Below are 7,273 nucleotides of genomic sequence, written 5' to 3'. Positions count from 1 at the left end.
ATAATATACAATGGGATAAAGACAGTCTCTTCAATAAATGGTGTTGGGAAAACCAAACAGATATATGCAAAAAAAGGAAACTAGATGTGCTTCTTACATCATATACAAGAATAAACTCAAAATAGATTAAAGACTTACGTGTAAGACCCCAAACCATAAAATCTCTAGAAGAAAATATAGGCAGCAAACTCTCTGCCATTGCTTTTAGTAATTTTTTTTTCCCGATATGTCTCCTTGGGCAAGAGAAACAAAAGAAAAATAAATAAATGGGACTACATCAAATTAAAAAGTTTTTTACAGCAAAGGAAACCATCAACAAAACAAAAAGACTACTAAATGGGAGAAGATTTTTGCTTATGACACATCTGATAAGGTGTTAATATCCAAAATTTATAGAGAATTCATACAACTCAAAAACAAAATGATGAACAATCCGTTTAAAAAATGGACAGAACACCTGAATAGGTATTTCTCCAAAGAGGAAATATAGATGGACAACAGATATATGAAAAGATGCTTGTGGTCACTAATCATCAGAGAAATGCAAATTTAAACCACAATGAGCTATCACTTCACGCCTGTCAGAATGACTATCAACAATAAATCAAAAAACAAATGTTAGCAAGGATGTGGAGAATAGGGAACCCTTATATACTGTTAGTGGGATTGCAAATTGGTACAACCACTATGAAAACAGTTTGGAGTTTCCTCAAAAAATTAAAAATAGAACTGCTTTTCAACTCAGCAATTGCACTTCTGGGTATTTATCCAAAGAAAATCAAAACACTAATCTGTAAAGATCTGTGTACCCCCATGTTCACTGCAGTTCTATTCAGAACAGCCAAGATATGGAAGCAAGTTAAATGCCTATCAATAGACAATTGGATAAATAAACTATGGTACATAAATACAATGAAATGTTACTCAGCTATAAATGAAATCTTACCATTTGCAATGATATGGATGGACCTAGAGGGTATTATGCTGAGTGAAATAAGCCAGACAGATAAAAAACAAATACCATATGATTTCATTTATATACAGAATCTAAGGAACAAAATAAATGAACAACAACAACAAAAAAAACAGACTCAAAGATACAGAGAACAAACTGGTGGTTACCAGATGGGAGGGAGTTGGGGAGCTGAGTGAAAAAGGTGAAGGGTAAGAAGTATAAATTGGTAGTCACAAAACAGGGGATGGGGAGTACAGCATAGGGAATATAGTCAATAATAGTGTAATAACTATGTATAGTGCCAGGTAAGTACTAGAGTAATCAGGAGGACCACTTCATTAATTATTTAAATGTCTAAACATTGTGCTGTATACATGAAAATAATATAATTTTTTTTTAAAAAAAGAAGGAACTCCTGTTGCTTTATAACATGGAAGAACATTATGCTAAGTGAAATAAGCCAGTCATAAAAAAACAAATACTATCTCATTCCACTTATATGAAGTATATATTAGTCAAACTCAGAGAAACAGAAAGTAGAATTAAATTTGCCAAGGACTGAAGGGAGGGGCAAATGGGGAGTTATTGTTCAATAGGCATAGTTTCAGCTTCACAAGATAAAATGTTTCTAAAGATCCGTTATGCAACAATATGAATATAGTTAACACTACTGAACTATACACTTTAAAATGGTTAAGAATGGTAAATTTTGTGTTATCTGTTTTCCCCCCCCTCTTTAATTCCTGCCCACTCCCAACTTGCGCCCCTGACCTACGGATGCTGCTGTCTCCCCTTAAGAACTAGATCTCTGAAGGCGGGGCATCTCCTCCCACACACTTGTGGCATGCCCCCGGGGGGGGGGTGCCGGGGCCAGAGGCCAGGTGCCCCTGGTGCACTCGGGGGACCGCCCCCCCCCCCCGCACACCTGGGGGGCCTGGAGCATCTGGGGCATGATCTGTGGCTCCACCTAGGGTGCAAACCCAGGACCTTCTGCATGTAAAGCAGACGTGCTAACCACTACGCTATGGAGCCAACCCCTGTAATCTGTATTTTTACAATAGAAAAAAATCCAGCTATTATAATTATGATCCAAGAAAGAGTGAAGACTCTTAAAATGAATGGAAAGATAATAAGTATCGTCTAAGAAAGGAAAAAATATATAAAAAGAACCAAATGGGAATTTTAGAATTGAAAACATAGTTACAGAAACAAACATTTCACTCGGTGGGCTCAAGAGCAGAATAGAGATAACAGAAGGAGGGAGAGTCACCGAGCTTGAAGACAGATCAATGGAAAGTGTCAAATATGTACAACAAAGAGTAAAAATGAAGGGGGAAATTTGAACAGAGCTTCAAGGACCTGTGGGAAAATACCTAAGATCTAACACTAATGTCATCATCAGAGTCTAAGAAGAAATGGAGAAAGAAAAAATATTTGATGTGGATAAGATATTTGAAAAAATAATGGTGGAAAACTTCCAAAAGTTGGAAAAAGACATAAACTTACAAATTCAAGAAGCTCACCAATCTCTAAACAGGAAAAACTTAAGGAAATATATTCCCAAACTTAAAATAACCAAACTGCTGAAAACTTAAGGTAAAAAAAAAAAAAATCTTGAAAAGAACCAAATAGGAAAAAAACACAGGCATCCTATATAGGGAAACAATGACAGGATTTCACATTAGAAATGTCAGGAATGAAGGAAGAATAGCAATGGTTAATATCTAGGTAAATTTAATAGGCTATTTTTCTTAAGTTCTTTAAAATTTACATGACAACTGAAAGCAAAAAAAAAATGATGGAGTTTTCAAAGTATATGGATTAACTGTATATGACAATTACAACAAATGGGATAGGGCAAAAGAAGCTATAAGGTGTTAAGGTCTCTACATTCCATTTAAAGTAGTAAAATATTAATTCTAAATAGACTGTGAAAAGTTAAATATGTATATAGGCCTACCTCGTTTTATTGTACTTTGCTTTATTGCACTTCACAGATGCTGCATTTTTTACAAAGTGAAGGTAAGATATTCCACCAGCAAAAAGATTGTGACTCACTTTATTGTGGTGGTCTGGAACCAAACCCACAAGATCTCTGAAGTATGCCTATATTGTAATTCCTAGAGAAACCTCTTTTTAAAAGATTTAGGAATCCAACTTCTGGAATGTCAGAGTGAAGACCTCTGAAATGCAATACTCTATAAAAGCAATGAAAATATAGGCAAAATTATCTAAATCAACTTTTTCAGAATTCTGAAAGTAAATCAAAGACTTGCACTAATCCAAAGAATGTTTCTTCAAGAAAAATGGCCTCAGTAAAAATAATGAGCTTTGTGGCATTTAACTTGCCCCAATCCTTTCTTTATTGCCAGCTCTGTAGTAGACTTGAAAACCAACAACCTTGCAATTATGGTAGCTATAAAAACCAGTAGCCGAGCAGCCACTAAAAAGGACAAAACAGGCTTGCAGCTCCTTCTCCACAAGAATTGTCACTATTTGACTTATCTAAAAGCTCACTGTAAAGCTCCATTCTCAGGGCTTATCTTTATTTTACCTGTCTCGGGGGTCACTCTGTGCAAACAGTGCTATTTAAAAGGCATTGTCAAAAATAATCAGTGGCAGTTGTTTAACAGTGCAGCTACCTGAGGCAGCATTAACAACTGGAGCTAACAAAAAACTTAAAAGAAATATTCAGGAATGAGTTGCCCTTAGGGGGTCTCTGGAAATCCCCAGAAGATTCCTAAGTATTTAGAAGGCCACATGAATGTGCAGGGCTATGCACAGGCCCAGGAATGGCCTGAGAAGGTCTTAATCTCTAACCTCTGACTGACTTTCAGGCTCTATACAAGACAAAGACAAGAGTTGTAAACTGTCTGTCAGAACACTGAAGCCATACCCCAATACACAGACTCTTGACAAATGCTAGGAGATTTATTGGTTCAAGTCATTTAAAGAAATCTGTCTAGTCATTAGCTGGTCATTAAGCTAACCAAGAAGAAACACCAGTGGCCATGAATGTCAAAGAATACAGACTTCGTATAATTGGTTCAGAAAAATCACTAAAAAACATCAACAAAAATAAACTGTACTTAAAAAGAATGTGTATTCTGCTGTTGTTGAGGGTGTTTAAAAGTGTCAATTAGATCTATTTGGTTGATGTTCAGTTTTTCTATATCCTTGCTGATTTCTGTCTACTGTTGCACTAATTATTGGGGCAGATTCTTATATCCACGGTTTCTTTATTATTTTAAATATTCCATTTTCTACACATAAAGAAATGATAAAGTATGTACCATCTATGTGGGGGTGGGGGAACAAGGGGAGCAATAAATAGAAACTATGCCTGAGGAAGCCCAGAAGCTGAACCTAGTAGACAATGGTTTTAAATGAGCTATTATAATATATTTAAAGAATTAAAGGAAATTCTATCTAAAAAATTAAAAGAAGGTATGAAGACAATCTCTCACCAAATAGAGAACACTAATCAACAAATAGAAATTATTTTCTAAAAGAATCAAAGAAACTCTGGACTTGAAAAATACACTGACATGAAATTTTCACTATTGGGGCTTGCTATGTACTGAATTGTGTATCCTGCAAAATTCATGTGTTGAAGCCCTAACTCCCAATATGGCTGTATTTGTAATTAGGAGGTAATTAAGGTTAAATGGGGGTCATAACAGATCCTCAATAATATTAACAGCTGACTTTTCATCAGAAGAGCCAAAGGATGACATATTCAAGAGCTGAAAAAAAACAAAAACAAAAACAAAACAAAACAAAAAAACTTGTCAGCCAAAAATTCTATATCCAGCAAAACTATTTTTTTTGGGGGGGAACACAACAAAAACAAACTTGGGGGGGGTATCCATAAAGGAGAAATTAAGACAGTCCTGGATAAACAAAAATAAGAATTTGTCATTATCAGAACTGTCTTACAAGAAATACTGAAAGGAGTCTTTCAGGCTGAAATAAAGAACACTAGACAATAAATTGAATCCACACAAAGAAATATATAGCACCAGTAAATGTTCCCTCAAATCCATTTTGGGAGTGGGCAAATGAAAAATAGTAAAAAAATTATGTTAAGAGCTCTCTATCTTATATTGCCTTCCATACTGATCCCTGTCTCCTAATCAGAAAACCAAGGTAGAAGCAACTTAAGATGAATTTTTATTTCTTATCTAAAAAATAAATCATATGAATTTTTAAAACTATACAAAGGGGTATAGTCAAAAACTCACTAGATAAAATGGAATATTTAAAAATACCATATGATCCAAAAAAAAAGACAGGAAATGAGAAACAGAGGTATTAAAAACAGAAAGAACAGAAAATAAATGACAGACATAAACTAAATATATCAATAACCATGTTAAATATCAATGGTCTAAACATACCAATTAAAAGAAAAAGATTGTCAAAAAGGATTTTTAAAAATCAGGAACTAACTACGTGTTATCTGTAAAAACCCACTAAATATAATGCATGTCAGTTAAAATTAAAAATATTAAAAAATTATATACCAAGCAAACATTCATCCAAAGAAAGCCAGAAGGTCTATAATAATATCAGCCAAAGTAGATGTCAGAGTGGGTAAAATTATCAGGGATAGAGACATTGTATAATGATGAAAGGAAAATTCACCAAGGAGACATAACAATCCTAACTATGTATATTCTTAACAACGGAACTTCAGAATAAAAGGGAAGACTGATAAAATGAAAGGGAGAATGGACAATTCCACAAATATGATTGGAGAGTTCAAAACTCATCTCAGTAACCAGGGTAACAGGAGACAGAAATCAGCAAGACTATGAAAAAGTTGAATAATATCATCAACCAACCAGATCTAATTCACACTATAGAACCCTTCGCCAAACAACAGCAGAGTACACGTTCTTTTCAAGTGCACATGTGAACCAAGATAGACCACAGCCAGGATCATAAAACAAACTTAACAAATTTAAAATATTTGGAATCATACAAAGTAATTTTTCTGACTATATAGCATTAAAGTAGAAATCAATAACAAAGATTACTAAAAAAAAAACCTAAATATTTGGAAATTGTGTTTAATTAGATAAATAATCCATAAGTTAAAAATAAATCTCAATGGAAATTAGAGAATATTTTTTAAAATATTAATGCACACTTTTTATTATATTAAAATCAAGCAATGGTTTGACAATAAAAAGGCTGCTTATGGAATACACTTACATTAAATTTTACTTACAGGATGTTAAATCCTTAGAACTAAGTTTTTCCTCAGAAAAAAGATTAATGAAAACATTGTTTGCTTTTTAGACTTGATAGTTGCTGCTTCAAAAGGTAGTTTTACACAAACACTAAATTACAAAACAAACAAACAAACATCTCAGCATTTGGTGGCCATGCACGTAAAAGTGGAAAAAGCACAGCAATTTGCCCACCAACTTCAGGGAACTGCCACGCAGACCAGGGATCTTAAGCCCTGCTGAGGACTGTGAGAAGCAACAACACTGAAAACAGAGTATGCACCAAATCTGAGAATATTTTTAACAAAACGAAAATGCGACATATCAAAATTTGTAGGATGCAGCTGTGTAATGCATTAAATGCTTCTATCAGAAAAGAAAGGTCACAATTCAATAATCAAAGTTTCTATTTTAAGAAAATAGAAAAGAAAGAGCAAATAAGTAAGCAGAAGAAGGAAATAATAAAAATAAAAGCTCCAGTGATTATACATTGTATGAATCCACCTACATGACCTCCTGGAAAAGACATAACTATAGGGACAAAGAACAGATCGATGATTGTTAGGAGTTAGGAATGGGGAAAGATTTGACCATAAGACAAAATGGAATCCATGAAGAATTGTTTAGGATAATGGAATTATTTTGTATCTTGATTGTGGTAGTGGTTACACATATCTAAATATGTGTTAAAATTTACAGAACTGTACACTAAAAGCCAATTTAACTATATGTTGTTAGTTATCAAGAACATGCAAATTAAACCACAATGAAATACCATTTCACACCCTCTAAAGAGGCTAAACTTAAAAATACAGGCAAAAACCAAATGTTGGCAGGGGTATGGAGCAACCAGAACTCTCATACATTGTTTAGAAATCAGTGCGACAGTTTCTTATGAAGTTAAATATACACATTATAGAGGAAAGACCATGTCACGATGTGACCACTGCCTGAGAGCTGCCAGACCTGTCAGCTAGATTCAGGGGACAACACAGATTGCTTCCCTAAATCTCCTCAGAGACTGTCTGATTGACCTCTCCCCTATGTTCCACAGTATGCTGGTTTGCACGTTTCTGGAACA

The sequence above is a fragment of the Rousettus aegyptiacus genome, unplaced genomic scaffold (assembly GCF_014176215.1).
Source record: "Rousettus aegyptiacus isolate mRouAeg1 unplaced genomic scaffold, mRouAeg1.p scaffold_m13_p_1, whole genome shotgun sequence".
NCBI lineage: Eukaryota > Metazoa > Chordata > Mammalia > Chiroptera > Pteropodidae > Rousettus > Rousettus aegyptiacus.
This window is presented reverse-complemented; position numbering follows the sequence as displayed.